The sequence below is a fragment of the Oenanthe melanoleuca genome, chromosome 4 (genome assembly GCF_029582105.1).
Source record: "Oenanthe melanoleuca isolate GR-GAL-2019-014 chromosome 4, OMel1.0, whole genome shotgun sequence".
NCBI classification, from domain to species: Eukaryota; Metazoa; Chordata; class Aves; order Passeriformes; family Muscicapidae; genus Oenanthe; species Oenanthe melanoleuca.
Window position 1 is genome coordinate 2,376,237 of NC_079337.1, and position 24,590 is coordinate 2,400,826.

At 41.2% G+C, this 24,590-nt stretch overlaps 1 long non-coding RNA gene across 7 annotated transcripts in view; it reads right to left on the reverse strand.

Annotated features, from left to right (window-relative positions):
• LOC130252872 (uncharacterized) overlaps positions 1-24,590 on the reverse strand; it is a 33,817-nt gene that overhangs the window by 6,287 nt on the left and 2,940 nt on the right. For 2 of the 7 annotated variants that reach the window (XR_008840456.1, XR_008840453.1), the window contains exons 2-6: positions 16,358-24,218; positions 16,177-16,235; positions 11,256-11,370; positions 3,047-3,187; positions 1,113-1,228 (exon numbers count right to left, since the gene is read on the reverse strand). This is a non-coding gene — a long non-coding RNA (uncharacterized LOC130252872). The other 5 variants (XR_008840459.1, XR_008840457.1, XR_008840455.1 and 2 more) reach the window with 5 other exon arrangements.

The window sequence follows — 24,590 nt, forward strand, 5'->3', positions numbered from 1 at the left end:
CCAATTAGCAGCTCGTTCAGTGCTATTAATAGCAGCTCCACATCCAACCCGCTTTGTGTAGGGCTACAATAACTGGCAAGAGGAGGCTTCTCATTAGTTATTCATTCTCAGAGGAAAAGAAATGAACTTGGTGGAGATGCATGAGATGCAGGGTAACGTGCTGATTATTAGCTGCCAGGCTGCTGCCTCTTCCACTGCTCCCTGCTTTTCCTGGCTCCCAGGAGATGTTCAGCCCCGAGAATCACCCCTTCTAGCCTGCGTGGACATCTGTGTGCATCCCAGACAGGGACACAGCTCCCACCAAGGCGGGCTCAAAGCCAGGAACCCCCTGGAGTCTTTTTCTTTGGAACAGTGTCTGTAATTTGGTATTACCTTTCATTGACTGGCACACTGTAATTAACTCTCCAGTGACAGTGATGTTTCACCCCACAGCTGGCTGTCCTGGTCCTCCATTTTCAGCTGTTTTGGGCTGGGTGTGGGTCAAGCTGTGACCACTTGAGCACAGAAAATACCCAGAGCAGTCTGAACAGTCTTTTGAAAGAAATTTTTTATACTGGGGTTTTGATCCTTTTAAGCCACTTGAGCTGCTGACCACATAATCTGATCTGGAACTTCTTGTAACTTTCTGCACAATACCTTTTTTTTTTTTTTTTTTTTTTACTTCCAAAGAGAGATCAGATCTGATTTCTATTTTTAAAATAGGCTACTTTAGGTGTTGTGGCATGTGAGCTGATTTGATCTTACACTCCTCTGTTCCTGAACTCCAACATGGAAATAAAGAATTTGTGAAGAGATTTTCTGTGGCCTGATGACAACCTTACATTCTTTACCACAGTGACTTCCTTTTATATTGGATTTCTTATCTGATAAAAACATGGGTCAAATCTCTCTCTATATATATCTACACATCTTCCTAAAATAATGTCTTCTCCTGAGGTCCATATTCTCTTCTCCTTGGTTACCTCCACTGCTCCTGAATTCCAGACTGGTTAAGGTTTTACCTCTCTTCACTGTATCATGCTTCCCATCAGCTGCTGTCTATGGGGATACCAGAATCTCTTGCACTCCTTTTCCCTAGGCACAAATTCCTTCAGAATTAAGGATTTACTTACATCAGTACAAAATAAGCTCATAATTACAGGGTCTGACTGAATATTGATCCAGGTTTCTGTTCTGCATTGCATCTTTGTGGACATAGTTGTGCTTCACCCCTCTGTACTTGTCTTCCCTGGGGAAAAGAAAACAAGAGAGAGATTTCCAGAGTCACCTACATGAGTTAGCTAAAGTAGAAAAAGAACAGGCACATTCTTTCATGGGCTTATTGAACCACACTGTAAATCCCCAACCACGCTTTTCCTTTGGTTTGTCATTTCATTTCCTCATTCTATCCATGTTCTCACTTTTCTCTCCTACCATACACTATTCATGTTTGACATAAAACTGGAGTGCAAAACATGAAGTGTAAACACTTCTTTTTCTGTCCCTACATTATCTCTGGTGTTCTGCAAAAGAAAAATCACAAATATTATTACTTTTATTAGTATATTGTGACAATATACTTCACATATTAATCATCCATTTCAGTGAGATTCATTATATATTTTCTCCTTTCTTACACATTTTTATACCTGCAGGACACACATAGAGCCCCACGCTGCTCATGTACAATGATGGTGCTATTCACAATCCAGGTGGTCTCTCCACCTTTTCCATTCGTGTCTAATTCAGCATGAAGAAAGTCTTGGGCTGCTAGTGGGAAAGTGCAGGAGAAAAATGATTTGACATGAATTCCAGCACGTTTTATTCTTTCACACTGAAAGGAAACAAGTTGTCTTACACTGCAGTGACAAGAATGTGCAAGTGTACAAATGGCAAGCTGGAAAACTGGTATTGCCATTAAGGGAATGCTACATTTTGGTTTGTGGCACAAAATTACTTCTCTGCCTTCCTCCAGAATGGAACTAAATGTTGCTCCAGGGCCTGAATTCTTGCCCACTGTATTTCTGTGTGCTTGATTTCAGAACTAGGTAGAAAAGAAGCAATCAAGTTTTCCTTCTGAAAACACTTTCAAAGATATTGCTTTGCTTTTGACAAATTTTATAGAAAAATGAGGAAAAAAAACTAAGTTAAAATCAAAGGAAGATTTGAATAATAGTTTTTCAAAACTCAGTAAGACATTCAGAACTGGAACAGGCTGAACATCTCTGAATCCTGTCTGAGCTTCAAAAGAGACATTGGAGGGATAGCACTAAATTAGGCTGCTATCCTCTCACTTTGCTGAAAAAATGAGTGTCCTTTCTGTGCAGAATAACTGGGTAGGGGAAGCTTTAAGAAGGGGTGGCAAAGGACTGGGCATAGAAAAGCAGACTTCCCCTCCAACCCCGCAAACCAGTTCAGGTTTGCTGTGGATCTGTCGAGAGAAAGCCTTACAGAAAAATGACTGTGACCTATTTTGTTTCATAGCAAACATGGCTCTGATGCACAGATAAAGATTCCTGTATTTCCTGAGTGCTGAAAGCTACTTACACAGGAGAAGATTGCTTGGTAAGTAAGGATTTGTAGGATCCAAAGAGCCTAAGAGCATAAGGAACACGGGGCTGCGTCGAACCACCGGCCCCTCCAGCCCTGGTCTCTCCCAGCAGAAGGACAAGCCAAGCATGAAGAAATTCTTCCATGTGAGGGTGGTGAGGCCCTGGCACAGGCTGCCCAGGGAAACTGTGGCTGTCCCACCCCTGGAAGTGTCCAAGGCTGCTCCTCAGCCAGCAGCAGGGCAGTGCTGTGTCCCAGAGGCACCACAGGAGCTTTCTGGGACTCTTGACTCTGGCTTTAAGAGATCTGTACACAGCACCGATACAATTCAGGCACAATTAAAAAATATCAAACCATTCAAGCAGCTTTTCATCTCTAAGTGAAGGATTAACATGCCCTGAGAGATTCAGAGAGATAAAAGCTTTGTGTTTAGTTCAACAGCCCTGCCAAAGGATACAGAAAGCTGTTTCCCAAGTTTTAAGATACAACCCTCATCTGCATTTGTAATTCAGCATACCTGGAAGTATAAACAACAATAGCTCTCCCATCCACAGAAGACAAATGAGTTTATCCATGATGTAAAATGTTTTCTTCCACTTCAGGTTGTGGAGACAGGATTCTGGTTGTATTGTTTCTCTCATCACCTTCCCAATTTCAGCTGAAAAATAAGGAGACATCTAACTTGACCCTGAAACCTCTGATTTGAGGAAAGGGCATTTTCTAGATGATTAAAGCAAAGTGGTTCTATGCAGTTCTCTGCTCTACCTGCAGTCAAGCTTTACTAATTTCTTTTAAAAGCAAAAATAAAACAAAAAAAATTTAAAAATATTAAAAATCATTGAGTGCCAGTAATGCACTGGGTTTTACCAATTATGCCCATTTTTGGGATCCCCTAGAAACATTGCAAGTTTCTGGTGTGAAAAAGACACGTGGTTGAGACACTTTCTCACAGTGTGTTTTTCTTAACAAGTAGGGTTGAATATTGTTCCCAAACATTTCTCCTCAGTACAGCACATTTGCTCTGCCTTTCAGACTCTTTTTTTTTAAGGTGGATGAATATGTTTAATAACTGAACTACTGGTAATGGAATTATCTCCTGTGTCTCTATAAAGGGAAAGCATATGCTTTTATACAAATTATTTATGAGCAAATGCCACAGTTGAAGTTATGGGCATTATAAATAATGCCTGTCAGCTGAAATCTTTCTCAAGTTGAAAATGTAGATTACACTAAGCTAAGTGAATGCAATAACAAGGAACCAGGGAGATTCAAGGTAGAAGTACCTCCCCATTTGCATAATGATTGAACAGGAGGCAAACTGCTCAAGTAATGAATGTTTATCTTCTGCTGCTCCTGAGACACGAGCAGCTGCTCTTCCCAGAGGTATTTCCAGCGTGCCTGGGGTGCAGGCCCAGCTCAGAGGAATGCAGGCAGAGCAGTGGGCTGGTGTTTGCAGGGACACAGGCACCTACTGAACCCCTGCCTGTGACAGCCTTGACAGTGTTCAATGCTGCCAGCACGGAATGAGTGCACCCCAAGAAGCTGCTGGATTAGGGGAGCCTGGGCTCAGTCCTGCCTACCATTAATTGCTGGCTTTCCAGGCCAGGCCTTCAGGAGAGGTTACCTGAGAGCTTGGCAGCTACCTGGATATCAATAAAACTGAAGAGGTCATTTAGGAAAATAGCAATAGGGAATGAAGGGACTCCCACAGGAGATCCTGTATCAGAGAAAATGTCTTTGCTCACTATCCCATCTTTAATTAATTTACAAATACATGTGCCTAACTGAGTATTTGCTAGTACACTTCTTCTTAAACAGATTGGTAGGAATAGAAAGAGCTGAAGCTATGAAATTGCAATGTGAATGACAACATTTGAGGCAATAGAAAATCTCAGCAAGGAATTTACGAGCTACTTGGTTTTCTTTCCTGTATTTTTACTTGATGCCTCTGCAGGTCAGCCTGCCCACAGACCTTGTCTTTGCTGTAGGCATACAGGGATTGAACAGAGAGGACCAGAAGGATGTTTCTGGGCCATATCTGCCATCTATAGTACGGGCAGCTTCCCCTCTCGCCTTCCTCTGCTGATCAGATTAAAATTCTACTCCAAGCCAATACAACATTATCAGTTAGAAAACTTTGCTTTATAGCCAGCCCACACATACCCATTTTCAGCTTGGAGCCATTTGTTCAGCTCCAGTGTTATCCTTTAATTTCCATTAAGCTTGTCCCCAAATGCTGTTAATACCATTTCTGTGTTCAGAGTGCAGCTGCATCCTCTCTCAGTCATTGGTTTCAGGCTCTGATCAGAAGACAGGTTTTTCTTTTCCCTGTCATCCTTGAATGGCTCTTCAGGGCTGTTCAGATCAGGCTGTTCCACCCCCTGGCAGCTTTTCAGATTGGATTTTCTCTTCTTTAAATATGGTAGAGCCAAAATCTATGCATTACTTAAAATTACATGTCTAAATCTGACTATAATTATTATTTGGGGGATATCTCATCAGCCCTTCTTGATGCCTGCTTAAAATAGAAAGAAAAAAAATAGTATATCTACTGTGATAAATTCTGGCACCACAAGTCCCATTTAACCATCATCTGAGTAAGACAAAGTCAAGCCCATCTCTAAACAGTTGTTTCCAAGTGACAAGGAAACTAGATGCTCAGACACCCAACTAGAGACAGCCAAGATTTAACTGGGATTTTATCCAAAAGACTCCTTCCCTCTTCAGGAAAGAAGAGAAAGTTTGGGTTGGAACATTAGTTGAGTAGAGTATACCAGCTTTTTGATTCATCAACATTTTTCCTCTTACCTGTGTTCATTTGTAAACAGTGATAAAAATAATTTGTTTCTCTGGGGACCAGCTGTGTTTCTGTCCCTTTGTGTTAAAAAAAAAATGCATTCTACATAGTGTATTTTGCATTAGCTAACTTGCAGACCACTCCACTGTATACACATTGCACACACATGCAGTTATATATATCATACTGATCTATAGCATTCTGCTCTATTTCCTAACTAATAATTTCTTAAGAACAGTCTCAAGATTCTGTGTGCAGCTCATAAAGGCCCCAAATCCCATTTTTCCCTGACTTTAGCAGTGCATTACTGTGTTTCCAGGGGAGATATATGTGAGTTACCAGATCTGATTGTGCAGTAATAGCTGTCCAGGGATTTACAACCTTTGCTATCTTCTTGTTACAAAGGAACCTGCCAAACATGAGCTTTTCCTTCAGGAAAAACAATTAGCCAGGCACAATGAAATCATGGATTATTGCTATTTCAGAACTTCTCTGAAGTTTTGGCAGGGTTTCTCTGGAGACCCACAGAACCTTTCCTGACGGCTGGCACCCCATAAATATCAGGGTCAAGAGCAATCTCAGCTTTTAATTGGCCAAAGGAATTCATTTCTGGCTCCTTTCATGATGTCATTAGTATTGTGAAAAATAATTGCTGAGGTTAAAATGTCTCTCAGTGACCTGTCTTGCAGTAAAATTGCTGTGAAATTGCTTACTCACAGTCACCACAACCCCCCCCCCAGGGCTGGTAACTCTGACCTGCCCACTGCCTGATTGCAACTATTAGTCTGGGAGGTTGGATGGTTCAAGGAAGATTTAAGATAAATTCTCTGCATTGATCTCAGATTGAGAGGAGAAATGCCACTTCTTCATTTGGAGATGGATCAGTAGAAATCATTTTCAAATACTACTGACTATTCATGAAGTGAAAACAATTGTTAGTTCCTTGCAGCAACAGAGCCTTCTTGTTTAAAATGAACATCATCGTTCAGAAATAACTCTGAAATTATCATCTCATTTCCTTTCCCCAAAAAGGTATTAAATGTGATCAGTGTGCTCATACAGGGAAACAAATAAATGGTAGAAAATTAGTTTACTGCATTTATCAACTGACTAATGGGAGTTTTGAAGGCAGTGAAGAGATGCACAAACCCAGTCTGCTCCCTGGCTTGGTTTCAGGATCCTAATAGAAATCCTCACTGTCCCACAGGAGAAGAGGAAATCTGTAAGTGGTGGTGTAAAAAGTTTTAAGGCATCTTGGATAGTTCTCATGTTGTGGTGAGCCAAGGGTACACTGGTAAGAAGACCCTTGGAACTGACATAGAATAGAAAAGTAAAAACAGGAAAGAGGAGACAAAAATCACTTAGCAGGAGTCAAGATGGCAAGAGAAATGTCAAGGAGCTGCTTAACAAAAAGAAAGATGTAATTTAAGTCTATTGCAGTGGATGAATAAAAACATTTGCAATTTTTTCTTGGTTAGCCTGTATCCATTTGAGCTACCAGCACTGGCCTCTGGTGGCATTTGGGGGTTGGTTTGGTTGGTTTTGTTCTTTATAAATGAAATGGCAAATCACTGCTTGCAGAAGCAAATGAGTAAAAGGGATGTAATATCACTAAATATAAAAAACACAGGTAATCATGATGCCAACAAACTGGACACTCCCTGTCTTGAGCAAAGCCCTACAACTCAAACACAAAGAGGAATTGACCCTCAGTTTCTTCAACAAGAAGATCTTTGAGTACTAAGAGGAGGAAGAAGTAACCACCCATAGTTTGATGGCAGCCTCAGGCCTCCATTGCTGAAACAGCCTCAGGATTTCTACAAATTGCAGAAGAGTCCCCAAACACAAGAAGCCATTTCCAGCACTAAATAACAGTATATTTTAGTTGGTGTTTAAGAGACAGTTCCACAAGCCAAAACCAATTTTAAGGAACATGAGGTGTGAGAGAAAATAGAATTAAACTGAAGGAAGTGACAATTGAGAACTTAATAAAAACACTCTGAGTAGATGCCCCCAAAACCACAAGCTCGGACGAAAAAAAGAGAATTGCAGGTTAAAAAGCAGCCTGGCTTTGAAGGAAATAAAAGCTGTAGTACAGCAAGAGAAATATTGCTGTTTTCATTTCCTTGCTCTGTTTAACAGCATTCCCTTCACTCCCAGGCATGGGCTAAGAGAGGAAGGAAAAGGTGATAGCAGGGACTATAAGTGAAAACTTGCACTTTAAAGAAGGGGGAGCACAAGGCATGAAAAGATTCATTTGGTAAGCAGAGCTGAGAGCTTTTCCAATGTACCTTTGGTCCCCATGCTGTCCCTGGCAGCTTTGGAGCAGCTTGGGAAGCAGGACCAGGTGCATCACTCTCACCACCTCAAAAGCTTGGTTTCAGGAGTTTTGTGTTTGGCAAGATGAGAAGTTTTAAAATGTCAAGGGCAGGTAGTACATGAAAAAGCAAAGGACAGCTGCCTTCCTCTACTGAAAAGTAAAAATGAAAATGACATTTTGAATATAGAAAAGTATAGACAATTTCAGTAAAAGCAGCCCAGGGCCTGTTTTGAGCTTATTGATGACAATGATAGGTTTGAGAGTCTGACAATTGGGTAAAGATGCTTCTTTTCTGGATAAAATATTACAGTGATGCCACAGGGTGACCTTCAAAAATATGTTCCTTCAAGAAAGAGCTGTAAAGGGCTTTCTGGTCTGCCAGTCTCAAGCACAAGTTTAGCAAGAACACACGGCATGCAGGGCTTGGCCCAGGCTCCTTCCTCTTGCCTGAGTCAATTACACATAAATTAAATTGTACTTCTATGCTCTCCTCTCACAGCCTTTCATCAAACAGGCATTTAAAACAAGCGTTTCCTTCCTCCTTCACTTGCTAACTTTGTCAGCCCAAGGTGAGAGTGGGTTCAGAGAAAGAAAAGCACGGAGCAGAATCCCAAGGCTGCCCATTCCTTGGGAATCTGATGCTATATTTCAGCAGCTCCTCTGGGTCCCACTCTTTCAAAGCTTCACATTTCTTGCCAGCTCAGAGGCTCCAGTTTCAGCGTTTTCTTTACGGTAACTCCTGGCGGTACCAAGCCAAAACTGCATATTTTTCAGCATAGATAAATCCCTTTCACTCACATCTGAGAATAAGACAAATACATGAGCATTCACTACATCTTACTATGAGCATGGACAGAAACAAGGCAGCCAAGGCAATAAATTCCATGAGAAAGGCTTCTCCCAGGTGACCAGCAGGAAGTAAATGAATAAAGGTACATATGTTAGGCAAGGCAGAGTCTACAGCAAGACAAGTAGAAGGGAGGGAGAGAATAGATCTTTCCCTTATTCTCAGTGGAACTGTATTAATCTTGCTTCAATTAGGCTTTTCTTACCTATTCCTTTTCTCCAGTGGGCAAGAAAATAAAATCCATAAGAAAATGGAAAGAGGTGAGCCACAGCTGAGGCAGAATGTTCCCTTTGGATGTCTGGAGAGGAACCACCTCTCATTTTCACTCCCATGGGGTACAGAGGGTATCTCATGTACAGTAACAAAAGGACATAGTCACCTCCTATGGCTAGGGTGCCTGCTGCACTCCTACACACAGAGAAATTCCAGTGCCTTAGGTGTGTGGGAAGTGGGGCTTTGGAGGGGACCTTCACAGCATAACCTTCAGATGTGACAGTGTTGAGGCATGTTAATCATCTCCTATGAGCAACTGACACAGCATGCAGAAACAGACACAGAAATTATTCACAGCTTTCTTACCCAAAGGCTGTTCACATTTGCTGAAAGCACAATCTGCTGCAGTCACTGAGATCTACCTCCTCTATTTCTGCCCCAGAAAAGAGTACTTATCTCTTCATCTGCCTATCCATCACCTTCTGATGTACCACAGCACCACAAATCCCTAAACCAGCACTGGATTAACACAACATTCCCACCAGGTAGGCCTCAGCTAGCACTTTCCTTCCTCATCATCACACATCCCCGGGGGAAGCCTCCCAGCAAACTGTCTCCAGCCCTGGCTGACCAGCTATTCCCTTCTGCCTTGCTTTGCCATTCCTACAGCCCTTCCTCATCAGAGCTCTGCTGTGGTCCCAGACTTCTCTTCTTTCTCACTGCCCTCCCACTGGATGCCAAGACTCCTTCCCAGGGACACCCTCTTGGACCCAGCACTCTGCACTTCCCCAGCTTTGACTCAGAGCTCTCCATGTGCTCCGTGTTTTCCCAGTGCCCAGCACAACAGGGAGCTCTTGGGTGACCTTCCCGTGGTCCTTTCTCTGTCCTTTGCTTATATAACTCATGTGTGTGACTCATTAATATGAAGTCGCCCGTGACATGGAACATCTGGGTCTGTTTTTGATTTTCTCCTTCCTCTGAAGTTGTCAAGTCAGCTTTGGGATATTTTGTCTAAACTTGACCTTATAAAGTTGATGTAATTAGGATGGGAAGTCCTTTCCAATTTCATCTTTAAGGGGATAATCCCATGTTGCTATATGTTATTTCCTCATTGGATGTTTGTGTTAGGAGAACCCTTTTCTTCCTAGTTGTGTCTTCCATGTAGTTTTGGAACAGATAATCCCTGGGTCATTAACAGTTGCTGTGGCCTTGTTGAGCTCCTCTTACCTTGTACTCCTCAGCAATTTTTTCCCCTATGTATGTTCCCTTGAAAGGTTCCTCCATCTGTTTGATATTTGAGTGCTTGGATAAGCACTCTGTGCTGTTTCGTGGTGGATGTGGCCCTTTCCACAGAGGGCATTATCTGTTTTGCCTTTAAAAATGTACCAGATTTGTAAATTTGAGGGTAATGATTTATAGCCCAACTTCTCCTAATCCTCTCATTACTAGTCAAACAAGGACTTCTTCCAAATGTCAGATAACAGATGGTGAAGAGAAATTTTATCTCCAGTCCTTCCTAGACTAACATTTGAGGTAGCATGGAAAAAGAGAGGAGAGGGCAGAGCTGGACACAGATTCTGAACATATTTGGGTTTAATCAGCATTTGATACCTTCTATTTTGATCAAAATTTCTTACTTTCAAATCTGACTAAAAATTGATCAACTAAATCTGGTTTTGTTTTTAAGATGTAGTGATGTCACAACACAATCTCTGAGTTTTAATATCAATTAAAACCCCAAACAAGGTACAACATTGTAACAAATGTATTTATGTTTTTCTTAGAACAAATTGCTGTTATTACAATTGTAGCAAAGTGGACATAAACAGCTGAAAAATGCCTATTGGATACTCTTCATAATCCAGGATTTGATGTGAAGTCTTGAAACTTTAATATTAAACACTGAATCATGTAAAAGGCAACTAGTACTTATACTACAGCTATACTAAAGGACACATACATTTGTCTGTTTTAGATTATTGCATGGCTGGTGATTCTTGTCCATTGTGAAATCTTTATAATCAACTTCACAATTTTCAATCTTTAACAAAATCTCTTTTGATCTTCTTAGGAATTTTATTTCAATATATATGGGAAATTGTTGCTTATTGGGCATTTATTAATTTTCTTGACCTTGAAACTAGCTACATATTTTAAGGGGAATTAAAGTAATTAATAATGATAACACCCATAACAATCTGATCATATAGTGGAAGGTGTCTTAATGTACATACCTTTTTATCACCAAAAAAAAAAAAAAATTCTATGTAGACAAAAGGAAGAAGAAAATTCTAAAGAAAGTCCTATCTAAGAAATGCACATTACTGCCATGTCAGGAGCCACAAGATTCCAAGAGTACCTGAAATTCCCTGGACAGCTGTGAACCAAGACTGGCTCGATTACTCATCTGCCTTTTCCGATGCATTTGCTGAGTTGTTGTGTTTAGGGAATGCAGAAAATGTTTGATTTACTCTTAGAGTTAGTGCTGGAGATTTTAGTGTGTGTTCTCATTTTTACAGCAAAATCTCTTGTGACTTCAAGGCACCCACCTTTTGCCTGTTTCCAATGCAAATCCCTCAGGAGAAAACATTCCGTCTCATTTTTGGGCAAACCATGGCAGTACCTCCTTCTCATTAGTGTCAATGTCAATCCCTTCTTCGCTACCTGGATGGGAAAGATTTTAAATTTGTTAAGAGTAATTTAAACAACAGTGGCCATTTTTCATCTCTGTCAGCTGCCTCAGCCCAGGTGTGTCCTGCTTTCCACCAACCCCTTGTGCTCTCCCTGCATCCCTCTCTGAAGATGGCAGGGACAGAGCCATGAATTCTTCCTCAAAACTTCAGCCAGCACCATTCCCCCCTAGCAAAACTTAATGACTTTGCACAGGAATCCAAACACAAACGAGGCCCCTCACAAAAAGCAGTTGCAGTTGTAGTTTACTCATCCTTGCTCGACCTCAGCCTCCTGCAGGCACGGCAGAGCTCTTTAAAATCCTTCTATTCTGTGGGTGTTGTTTGTGGCATGTCCCTGACACATGAAAGGCTCTGGAGGAAAAGCCGACCCTGAACACCATTTTATGTGATCACCTTCTAGAGAGTGGATCTGTGACCAGAAAGGGAATGATTTCCTGTTTGATTAAGGCAGGAAAAACTAGCAGGATTGAATTAACTGCTATGAAATGCATGGCCTGAACGGTCTGTGCACTGTTCTTGGTGACAATGGGGAATTCTAGCCTTTGGCACATACCTGTGGAAGAGCTGTGGTGTTATGTCTTTGTCAGTGTTTACTGGCAAAGCTGAAGATGCGGTAGAAAGCAGTGAGTAAGTAAAGAGAAAGGAGCTGGTTTTGTTGGTTTGGTTTGTTGGGGCTTTTTTTGCTGAAAACTCAGGTTTAAGAGCTGGTCCTGTGCTGGATAAGAACCTGACTCACAATTTCTGTGTTTGTTTCCAACACAATGTTGCTGCAAATGCTGCTCACAGCACCCTGAGTAGTGAAAAAAAACATGGAATCGTGGAATCACTGGGCTGGAAAAGACCTTCAAGACCATTGAGTCCAGCTTTGACCAAACATAACCATGGGCAAGAACCCACTGCATCAATGGTATATTCTGAAGGCTGAAAATTTACCATGGAAATTTGGCTTGAGGAAAACATATGAACATACTTTCTGTTCATTTTGGTGATACAGATGAATACAAAACTCAGGGGAAGAAGAAGTCTGTTCTTGAAGGCTGTATACACTGCTAATAAATAAAAAATTAAATCAGATAATAAATACCAGATCCTCACACAATGAAATTCACTTTCCTTCCACTGATTTAAGTAAGTATTAAATTGATTTAAAGGCAGCTGTGTCAACTTCGATCGTCAAGGGGTTTGGTTCTGAATATCTAACAACTTGATTTCTTCAAGTCTTTTGTATTTATCACTCCCATGGTGCACAGAGAGGATGATCATGTCTCAGCAAAGTGGAGTTTGCCAGACAAGTGAACAAAACCCAGATCCCTCACCACCTGACCCTGGTTTAAAACATTCCATGTGGGGACACGTACAGATAGGGAAGTAATTTTTTTCATATATATATTAAAAATATTAAAATAAGCATGTATTTTATATGTACATGGAAATAAAATTATATTGATAACATAGGCAACTTCTTAAATTATATATATATCTGTAATGTTAAAATGAAAATTACTTATTCCTTCTAGCTTGGTCCCCTGCCTTTTCTTTGCTCCCAGTGTATTCATTCATCCCTCATGCTGGCTTGCCCCTGAAGGACCAAGGTCTGTAACCAGAGAGAGAGTAACTCCTCTAAATCTCAAATTACAATAATCCAGGATTTAAGAAGCAAAATGGTACCATTACTGCAGATAATTGTAACTCTGGAGAAATAGGTCAGAGCTGCAGTTCATCTCACCACTGCTACCAAAAAATGAGGTCACGATTTGCTTTCTTTTACTGTGCTGTTGCTTTAAAAGAAAAGAGCTTATTTTTCTGTATTGATAAAGGTAATGAATTCCCAGGCAGCAACACAAGAAGAGATAAGAGCAGGAATTAAATCTCTGGTCTATGTGGCCTTGGGTATCCAGTCCCACACAACACAGGCACGACAAGTCTTTTTAATATTTCTTTTGCAATTACAAACATTGCTCCTGTTCAGTTGCATATAATGTGCATGCAAATGCAGCAGCAGTCTCCAAATACCCTCAGTGCAAAGGATCCCTGACACAATGTGCATGCTCTGGGTACTTCTCAGAGAGAAGCTGTCTCTGCAGAACAACTAAAGGCACTGAAAATAAGAATCCCAGCATTTTCTGTAATTGCTTTTGTGGAATGTAGTCATTCAAGGAAGAATTTGTGCAGCTGGTAAAGGCAGCGTGACTACAAAAAAATACAGCCTCCCTATAAATTCTCTGTGATCCCTGAGGAAACCTCAGGAAACAGGCCATTGCAAGGCAGATTTGCATGGTTCCCTGAAGGATATTGCGCTTCCACAAATCCTCCCCTGAAGAGATTAAGCTTTTCAACAGTTTTCTCCCAAATACAATGAATTTTGATGGCCCCTGCACAATTACAAATCTAATGTTTAGTTTTGCTATCAATTACCACACGAGACTCTTCCTGGGTCACTCCTCTCTGAGCTACTATGGCTTTACTTACATTAAGCCATCTCCATCCTCTACACAAATTGCAAATTTGGAGCACAATGCTCTCTCTGAACCAGCTGGAATGTAAAGGAACAGTAATAATATTAAATAAATAGCAAATTAATGCTTTTGCTGTCGAGTATTAGAAGCATGGAAGAAATGAAAGCGTATCTCTCCTGTGCTACATCCTGACATGGAAGTTCAATTTTGGTTTAAATAACAGATGTTGATGTGAATAATAAGACTTGTGTGCAGGTGAGCCGCCGGTACAGTCTTGTGAACAACCATTTACTAATTAATGCAGTTTGTTAATGGCAAACTGCATTAATTAGTAAATTATTGCACATAAAGTATTTGTATAGGTGTTGGTATTTAGGTAATTACTCACCATTTATAAAAATCCAAGCAGCTTGTGCTAGGAGAGAAATGTTAGTTCTTTTCTGATTAAGAAAGGTTACCCTATCAGAAACCCTGAAAGTTTGTAGTCAAGGTTTTCTGAAGTTTTCTGCTTTGCTATTCACCTCAATATATACATCATCTATGAAATATTTACAGAGGAAACCACTTAAAACAATGAAATATAAATGAGTCCAATGCATTTCTCTGCCAGGTTTTACCCAGAGCAGTATTTGGGGGTTTATGCAGGGATAGGATTGCCTAATGAATCTGGCCAAGTGGAATCAATATGAGAGTAATTAATTTAACTCTGTCTTTTTATTTTTCAAAGTGACAGATTTATGATGGGGCATGAAAGAAACATGAAGCATTACCATTTTCTCTCTACTGGAGGCAGACTGGGTAGATAAAGATAACTGGTGTTCCTTATATAACACAGGGCTCTGTTGGCTGGAGAGGAAAGCTCTGAGCTAAAGGAAAAGGCACAAGGAGCAAGGGGGAGCTGGGAACAGCAGGCCAGCAGCTTGGTTATGTGATCACATGCAGCCATTCCAGGGAACCCCCACCACAGGACAGCTGTCACTCGGAATAACCACGGCATCTGGGGCACTTCCCTGGAACAGGCAGTGAGATTAGCCCATAGATACAGAACAAACACACATTGTATCTGATCAAGTTCTTTACAGTCATTTTTATTTGACCCACTTATGACCTATTTGAATTGCTGCACTTGGGAAAAATAATTACTGTCCCAAAAGCTACAATTTTGTTTTCTCTTTTATTATTTTCCCCCCCAGATATCCTGCTCTTCCTTCTCTCCTTTCTTTTTAATATAAAAGGACTCTAACAGCCATACCAGCTGCTGAAATGGAGAAACCAAAGCAATAAAAGCATCTAAGCCACCACTTGTATATTCATTCTCTCTCTTTTTGCATTATTCTTGACTATAAATATTTTTGAATGTTGTCTCTGTGGCTGAAGAAATTGCCTTTAGCTTTAGGCTTTAACAACTTAGTCACCAATACAATGAAAACCAGAAAGCCTAAGAACCCCTGACAGTTCACATCAACTTGAAAGCTGTTCCACTGACATTTGATAAGAAATTGTTGCAGTAGCAGTATTTGGAACACTGCAGGTATTAAACAAGGGCTTGATTCCCTTTCTATAGATAAAATGCACAACAATCACTTTGTTAAAAGAGTGCAAAGATAGCAAACTGAGTGCATATGTGTTATATTTTTATTTTTTAGTATTAATTTCCCCTCTCCTTGATCAAACTAGTGGAAGTATTAAAGCTTGTGACCAACGATGGTAGTTTCAATTTAGACCACTTCAGTTTGGTGAGCACTTTCAATTTAAAGTACACGCTCAAGCAATTCCAGCAATACAAAATACTTTCCTTTACAGCTGCCCAGAATAATACAGGATTTGAGCTCTCTTAACTCTTACTCTCCAAACTCCAAGGGGAAAATATTATTGCATGCTGAGAGTCCTTACAGCAATTTCTGCCAAGCTCTGAAAACACGCTGTAGTTTTACTGGTCTGTGCTGATTGTTTCTGAGCACTAATGGAGATCTGGGGGGTTTTGTAGGTGAGTGTGCATCTGTGCAGCCTGTGTGTGAGCGGGTGGGTGACTGTGTCACCCTGCACCAGGCTCTACCTGCTCCAAGGCCTGCAGATCTCGTTGGGAGCTCTGTTTATTCCAAAGGCTGCTCGTGTTTGCAGTAGGTAAAATGGCTTTCCAAGCCAGCAGGAAGAGCCTGCTCCTGGGGAGTGCTAAGGTTCTGGTGGAGGGAAGAGGAATGGAATCTTTCAAAGACGTAAAACTACATTTTGAACACATGTAGACACTGAACAGAAATCTCATAACGTTTTGGTAAAGCAGAATCAGAGTTTACAACCCAGTTAGTGCCTCCACATCTTACCTGCCTGGAAATTTCTCAGGGTTTCACTGGGATGGGCCAAATTTTTCCAAGCATTTCTCCTACTAAGAATGAGCAACGGTTGAAAAACATCACCACTCCCAACTAACAACTCCCACACCTTCCCAGCAAAACCACACTTTATTATATGCAATATATGAAAACAATACTAGAACACACTTACCATATGTGGTGGAGGAGAATGGGGGGCAACTTTTGCCTGTTCCAACTCCTTGCCTTGGCTATTGCACTCCACACCACCAAATCCTGAGGAGCTGCTTGGGGCTTTTGCTGCATTAAGGTGCTGCTTTCACATTGTACCTGGATTCTCCTTGCTCACACACTGCCAAGCCTCTGGTTCAGCCCTGGAGTGGGAAGTCAGAGCCAGCAAGCAGCATCACTAACAGGACATACAGAGTGCCCACAGGTACCCATCCCACCTGCACCTTCCTATCAGTTTCCAAGTCACAGCAAAATAAATGGTACAGAGCAAACCTTTCCTGGAGTTACAAGGGAGCTGTCAGGCCACATTTCACCTGTGTGTGATTTTGTACAATCACTGTGTACACAAATCAAGTGTGACAGTTACATCAATGCAAAGTGACTGTAATTGGACTCAAGCAGTCTCTTAAAACTAAAGTAAATTATCTAGATACATGTAAATAAGTCCTGAGGGTGCCCTTCACCTCCACATAGTTCTGCTTCCATGACCCATTGCTTGATTTAGAGTTTTCAGTCCTTACACCGTTACTTTCCATTTTCTGCATGGATTATTTATTTTACATCCAAAAAAAAAAGGCAAAGGAAAAAGAATAAAAGTAATACCTTAGCAAAAGATGAAACCATATGTTCCTTCTTTGTGATGTTAAATCCATTCTGGGAGCAAAAAAGGTTATTTGGTCTCTTTTATCTTGAATATGTTGAGTAAATTATATCTCTGTCTAATCACTTTAGTGATTTTCATACTTCACTAATACTTGACAAGGAACTTAACTGAAGTCTCTAAAAAATGTGCAGCCGTGAAAAAAGCATTAGCAAGAGGGTAGGATGTGTGAGAAATAAGTGAATAAATAAGACCCAAGTTGTGATTCCTGCATGAGAAGCAAGCTCTCAGCCCTCTGCAGCCAGGGTGGGTTGCCAAAGCAGGTGGATTAGGAGACCAAAAGGGATTTTTTGTAAGTTGAGCAATATGGCATAATTCAGAGATTTCAAACTTACTAAATAAAAACCTGTAAAGAAAGCTACTATTTACCACAAAAGCTGGCTCTTGGTCATGCGTGTATGTGTGTGCATTAGGGTACAAGAAATAATTTTCTTTGAATGCTGACATTTTTACAGGACTTTTTTTTTTTTTAACCATGTGCTACGTTTACTTACTACATAGTATGTGTGCAATTTGTTTTTTTGGAAGATAATATAATAACTGGAAAAAAATGTATACTCCCTCTTCCTAGTGTTTTCCCCAGAGCTCTCTATAGCTTGCTATGTATTATTTCCTGAACAGTGAATACTACTGCATAGCTATCTCTCAACTGTCATCTGCTTTTACTTCAGTCATTCTGAAAGGCTTGGGAGCTGGGTTTAATTGTTTGTGCACCCAATTCAACTGGTATCTCATAACATGCAGATCAGCTAAGTGACAAAAAGAAAAGGTCAGGACAATCAGGAAAATTTTTAAAGAGGATTATTTAGTGCATTCAAGTATTTGTTGAGTCTACATTCCTTTTACATGATTACTATTTTCTGTTTTAAAGTAATTTATTGCAATAAAATGGTATCTCCTATTCCTGAAATACCCTTAGAATATGAAAATATCTTAAATATTAAATATCTAGGGTATTTCCTCAGGTTTACTATATGGCCAAAATGAGGTGCTGAGGACGTCTTCCATCTCAAGGACATTTTAGATAAGGTGATACTCAAGAACTTGCACCAGTAACAGAAAATGTGCTCCATGCACAGATGAGGCCAATACACCAAGCAGCTCAAGGGGCTGCCTGCAAGTGTTTTCACAGGCCCACAGAACAGTTTGGCTCAGAAGAGACCTTACAGACCATCCAATCCACCCCCTGCCATGGGCAGGGACACCTTCCACTGGACCAGGTTGCTCCAATCCCCATCCAACCTGGCACTGGACATTTCCAGGGACGTGTCCTGGGTAACTGTGGCTCTGCTGAAGGGAAAGGCAGTGTTTGGATTTGCTCTGAATGTCCCTGCAGCTGTGAAACGTGGATGGCAGTGCTGCTGGAACCAACTCTTGTGAGGTTTCCTGTACTCTCTGCTAGCAGTACTGCCAAGAATATTCCTCAGACAGCTTTTTTGCAGTGACTTGGAATTTCGCACTTTAGATGAAAGCAATTCAAAAGCAATTGAGAAGCAGAGTTTAAAAGAAATAAGAGTATTTCAGGTTAGTTGTGTTAGACTGAAGAAAAGAGCAGGCTTAAAGGAAAAGGTTCCTTCTTTTGGAATCCAGGATTCATCTTACTGATCCAGAATGTGTCTGGATCTCTGCCTATAGCTGGAAACAACTGAAGTGATACAGTAGCATAGCTGGCTTATCCATGTTTTGAAAAAGCACTGTCCTCTCTTAGCCTGGGGAAATGAAGACATGTATGGATGTTATCCTCTATAAGAACTCCACATCTGACAGCTCCCCACAACCTGCAGGAAAGGTCGTTGGTCTCTGGAGAAATTCCCAAAGCAGCCTCCAGTCCATGTGTGTGTGATGCCTCACATGAGAGCTATTTCCATCCCCAGCTTCCCCGAGGACATCTGTTTCATGTCTGACTTTTTTTTTGTACAAAGCACCTCTTGGTCAGCAGCTGAAAAACAAGGAGACATGTTGGAGTCGGCTCTGGAACTGCTCCTGAGCGCTCGCATGTGCCTTGTGCCAAGGAGTTCCAGTGCTTGGGTTTCATGTGGAACATTGTCTGTGGTGTCACCACAGGCACAGCTTCCAAGTCCTGCAGATTTAACGAGCCTGAGCATACTTCTCGCATCCCCAGCCACAGCACAAATATTCCAGGCTTCATTTCCCAAGGCTGGTATGTAGAGAGAGCCTAACATGAGCCATCAACACCCAGAGGTCACTGATTCAGGAGGATTTATGGATGGAAAAGCAGAGGTGCCCAAAGTCCAGAAGTCAGGAGACTTAATGCAACTATTTGTGTTACTGTGAGAGTAACTTTGCTAACATTGCGTCATAACAGTTACAAGTGTCTTGGATTATCTGTTGTTGCCTAAATATCTGTTTTTGTTCTAAATATACACATAGACAGTGATTGAGAATACATTAAAGTCATCTGCTCACATAAAAATCCACACAAATGCTTCTGTTATTTGGAGTTCTTTATTCAAAACTGGATGAAGAACCGGCATTTTTCCTGTTTATAAACCAGTTCTGTCTATATCTTTTCCCAGAGGCTGAGTATGTAAAGCCAGAGCCTTCATTTGAGGGGAACTCTGTCATTATCTTCTATCTTCTGCTTCTATTTTATTCTACATTTCACAGCCCAGAAACTTAGAGGTCCAGCTGAACAATCCTTGGAGCATCTTCCCTTATTCCAAGGACTGATTATTATTCTCTCAGAGGTGCAGAGAGCTGGAACTGGTACTAGATACAATCTCACCTTTTATCTCATGCTTCTCAGATGCCTTTTCTTCACAGGAGCTGCTGCTAAACTTCTCTATGAGGAATGCTGAAGGAAGAAGTCACTGCCACAGTATTTGTGAGGAATATGAAAATAAATATTGTATTTCTCAGGGAAGAACACAGCTTGGGCAGGAATGAGAACAGATCAGACTGAATCATTTTCACTCACTGAACTTAAGTACTTAGTGTAGATACATTTTCTGTACAAGCACTCAGCAGAGCAAAATCATACAGGAAGAAAACCCGTGGGCTGATTTAACAGTGGCAGAAAGGTCACCACTAACTGTGTCCCCTCCTGCCACATCTACACAGCTTTTAAACCCCTCCAGTGATGGTGACTCAAACAAAGCCACAGCTATGAGAATGTCTGAATAAAGCCTGTTTTGATAGAAGTTACTCTGGTCATTCTGGAGAGAATGCACCTTCAAGAAGATCAAAAGGCAAGCTGGCACCCTTCTAAACTAGAAATCCTTTTGGAAGGAAGAGAACAAGCCTAACTGATGGCAAGCACCAAGAGCTGCGCAGGAGGGATGGGAACTGAACGTGGCAGGGGTAAGAGGTGGAGCAGAAGACCAGCACATATCCCAGGATTTCAGTGCTGGCTGTTGAACACCCTCCCAGCTCAGTGGTTCTGGGGTGAAGCAATAAATGCAGCTGTCTCTGCAGAGGTGGGCTAACAGAGTTTACCCACGTCCATCCTGCACTGACTCATCTCCATGCTGTGCTGCTGCAAGTCGGCCTCTGCTGGGGAGGAAAGCTTGGCAGGAAAAGGTTCCTCTCTTGCTCAAGGTCTTTGTGCCGACTAGCAAGGGCCAAGTTCCCCAGCAGGGCTGGAAAAGGTGCCAGCATGCGTAACTCAGTGAGCTTTGCTTTTCTTTTTTGGTCACAATAAGGAGTTGCTGCCCTGCACTGCATGAGATGTGAATACCTCCCCTTTACCTGCCAGGAAAAAGGGATGAGCTCCAGAGGGGATCCCACCAAGGACTCCTCTGACACCCCAGTGCAGAGTGCTCTGCGTTCCCCTCCCTGTCGCCCATTTAACTTAAAGAGAATTACTTCACCCTTTCTTTGGAAAAAAATAATAAACTAAACAGCATTTTAATGACAAATCCTTACTTAGATGAGTAATGTTTTGTTGGAGAGCAGCACCTGGACTAGGAGTTTTTTCTGTTTGGTTTCAATCTAAGCACACCTTCATGGGGAACATAAAGAATTATAAGATGATATGAGGGCTAGACCAGGAAATTAGAATTAGAAAAACAATTAGAAAGAGGGTGTACAGTTCTAACAATCTGGGTAATTAAACATTGGAACAATTCAGCCAGGTTGGGGCAGATTTTCCATAAGGTTTAACATGTTTGTACTTAGACTGCTTCATAACACGTATCAGTAGCAAATTTATGAACATGGTTTGGTAACACAGATTTTTGCTTCAACTTGCAGCAAGAGCATAAATAGATTTAAAGTCATTAACAGGAAGGCTAATAGAAAAAATGAATCACACCATGAGCCACGCTGGTGATCCCACCCACCTTTCAGACGACACAAGGAGAGCTCAACCAATCTCCAAAAGGGCAGATTGGGATAGAAAAGAAAAATAATATTTATAAGAGATTTATAATTAAAGCTCAAGATTCATTTCCGTTGGAAACAGATGGCCAGGCAAAGGCATTTGGGTTAATTTAGCTAAAGCCTGTGCTTCAACTTGCTAACAAAAGCATGGATTTAATCTTCCATCCAGAGGGTAACCTGTTTATTGCGTATTACGGGTCAGGAAACATCCGCATCGCTTAAAAACTGACACACTCACAGGGCCAGCACACAGCCTGCACTGCTGGGAACAGCACTGCTGCTTCCAAGGAAAAGAAATCCAAACTGCAAGGGAACACAACAACAAAGACTGGTACAATCCCAGGGAAGGCTGACAGATTTGAGGGCTGGGTGAATCAGGAGAAACCCAAGGTGGTGATAATGGGTGGGAGATGCTAAAGATGGCATGGTGAGTAAATGCAGTGGACAATAAAAGGCTTGTTTTCCATTGTTTCTTTAAGGTAAACTAAGGTTACAGTGTTGCAGGATAAATCTCAGCACACACTTTGATACTTTGGGAAGTCTTCTGTCTTGGGAGACAATACAGAATAGAGTCCCTGATATGGCATTTCCACTGGGAATACAAGAAAAGCATTGATAACTTTACACCCGAACTGGCCTTCCTTCCATCTACCCTCCCCGTAATGAACAATCTTGGCTTACTGCTGTCACACCTACCTCAGTAATTCCCCAAATGCTCCTTTATGCCAGTGTATCTCTCACCTGGACCCATGCACAGCAGGAACTATAAACTCTCAGACCTGCTCTGCTTTCATTATCAAAGCTGTTAATGTTTCCAGCAGTACTGACTCCCTTGTACTGCAACTCTACTTCTGTTTACATGTTCTGAAAGTGCTTGGTGAAAAAACACAGTATAAAATAAATGATCTTTGGGGAAATAGTATCAGTAGGCAATTACAGACTGAATAATTCTGGAATTAGAAGAGAGATTGAGTGAATTTCCTCATTCAGCAGTGACAGACCAGCACATTGCACTTGGAGCCAGGAAAACCAGAACAAAGATTTGCCCATAACTATAAAAATGGAGCAGCTATTTTATGGCACTGATTACTCACCTCTAAGATCTTCAACGAGTTCTGTTGGGAAATGCAACCACTGAAACATTCCTGCTTTGCATGAGACCCTGAGGGCTATATCTGAATAAACATAATATCTCTAATTTCAATTAGGGGGAATTAAATAGAGCCTACCCTCTGGAATCAGGAAATAGGTAAAAGTGATTTTTGAAACTATAATCCTCAGAGAAAGACTGGTGTATTTTTCCTGAATTAGACATACAGACATGGCTGCTGTGAGCACATTATGGGATATAAAATATAATGAGAAAGTTTATTCTGTATCCTTTTTCTTTTCTACATTTTCCCCTTCTGCTTTGCACAGGCGGCTTTTATAAAATGGCTTTAGGGGTTGAGACAGAGAATGGAAATGCTGTGAGAAAACATTAAACCCTGTTTATGGGATATTTTCAAACTTGAGTGTTTGGGGTTTTTTTTCTTTCTAAGAGTAAACAACACCTAAGGAATAAAAGATTGCCTCACACAGAACAAACTCCACAGCAGTTCCCTGCCTGGGAGTGCCATCCCAAGCCCAGAGCAGCAGGGGATGCTCTAGGCTCAATGCAGCCCACAGGGCTTTCTCCTCAGGAGGTAATATTGCTGTACATCATTTGAAGGACACTAATAATTGAATAATTTATTTACTTTTGATGTCCACATTTTCTACAGTCTACTGAAAATCTGGAGAACGTGTGCAAAAAAAATTTCAGCTCCTACTTGGGAACGAGAAAGTGCCATAAAATGATTAGACTCTAAGGAGCCAATCTGTTCAGCTTCTAAAAAAATATTCAAGGTTGGAATACAGATGTACAATCATGAGAGGAAAACACCAGGTGCCAAAGCACTCTTTGTCTTGTGGATAAAAATAACATCAAGCTGAAATCTGTAGCCAGACCAAAAATCAAACTAGAAAGAAGGCATTTATACCTCTAACTCACCTATTAATTACTGCAAGAGATTTACAGTGGGAAGCAAGGGATTTTTCATATTTTTCTGAACTAAGAACTGTATGCTTTTCTTCATGTTACTTCAAGAAACAGCTACCTTCTAGTCAAACGGAATTTCCTGGGTTTGAGCAATGAAATGGGAATTGAAGACAAGGATAAGAAATGGCAACCTGAAACCCGTGCTTTTGGGAAGACACTGTGTATTTCAGAAGGCTTCTGAGTAAGCAGACAGGACAGTGAGAATGGTTATTGCATGCTCATGAATTCAGGATTATGCTATAGGAAATGTTTCCTATAGCCTCTGAGGAACAACCACAGCTAACACAGGAAAGACATGACTCCACCTGGATTTCAAGGACTGTCTCCTAGTACAGGTCCTCGTGCAGGCCTCTGGCATGGACAAGAGAGAAACAGGTGTCAGTGGGATCTCAGCCTGCTGAGAATTTTCCTCTGATTTCAATATAAGCATCCCACAAGTTCAGTCAGGCTGTAGGGTAAGAAAATGATGGGAAAGAAAGACAGGAACCACAAAGGGTACCACTTCCTCTCAACTCGCTCATTACCTGGGATAACTCTGGATCTTGGCACACTCATAGGCTAAGGAGTTGAATGACTGCTGGTGAGAGCTCTGTGGCTGTGGCAGGGCAAGCAGCACAGTGTGTTCCTCCTCACAAAAAGCAGGCACTTCTTGCTCTTCTCTGCTGCCATTCCACACAGGGGCTTTCTAGGCAAACTTTCACATCCAGTGTTGAAAGCAGAATTAATCATGCAGCCTTTTTCCTTGCAAAGAGAAGAGAAAAAAAATATTAGCAGCAGTAAAAACCTCAAAGACATCGCATTTAAAGACAAAAGATGCTGAAGTCACCTGGGCTGAAGGCCAGAGCTATGTGCTCCCTCTGTATTTTTTCAAATCCTTCTTTGTGGATTTTTTTTAAATTCTCCACAGCCACATAGTAATAAGAGATCAATTATTTAGGTTCCTTAGAAATGGGTCTGCTAAGAAATTGCTTAGGGGTCACTTGGGAGACTAAACAATTTGGTAAAGATAAACAACACCAACCCAGTATGCTTTTTATCAGCGCTAACTATATTCCCTCCATTCAGAGTGGCAAAATGTAATGGAATCTGCTGATGAAAATCAAAATAAAACTG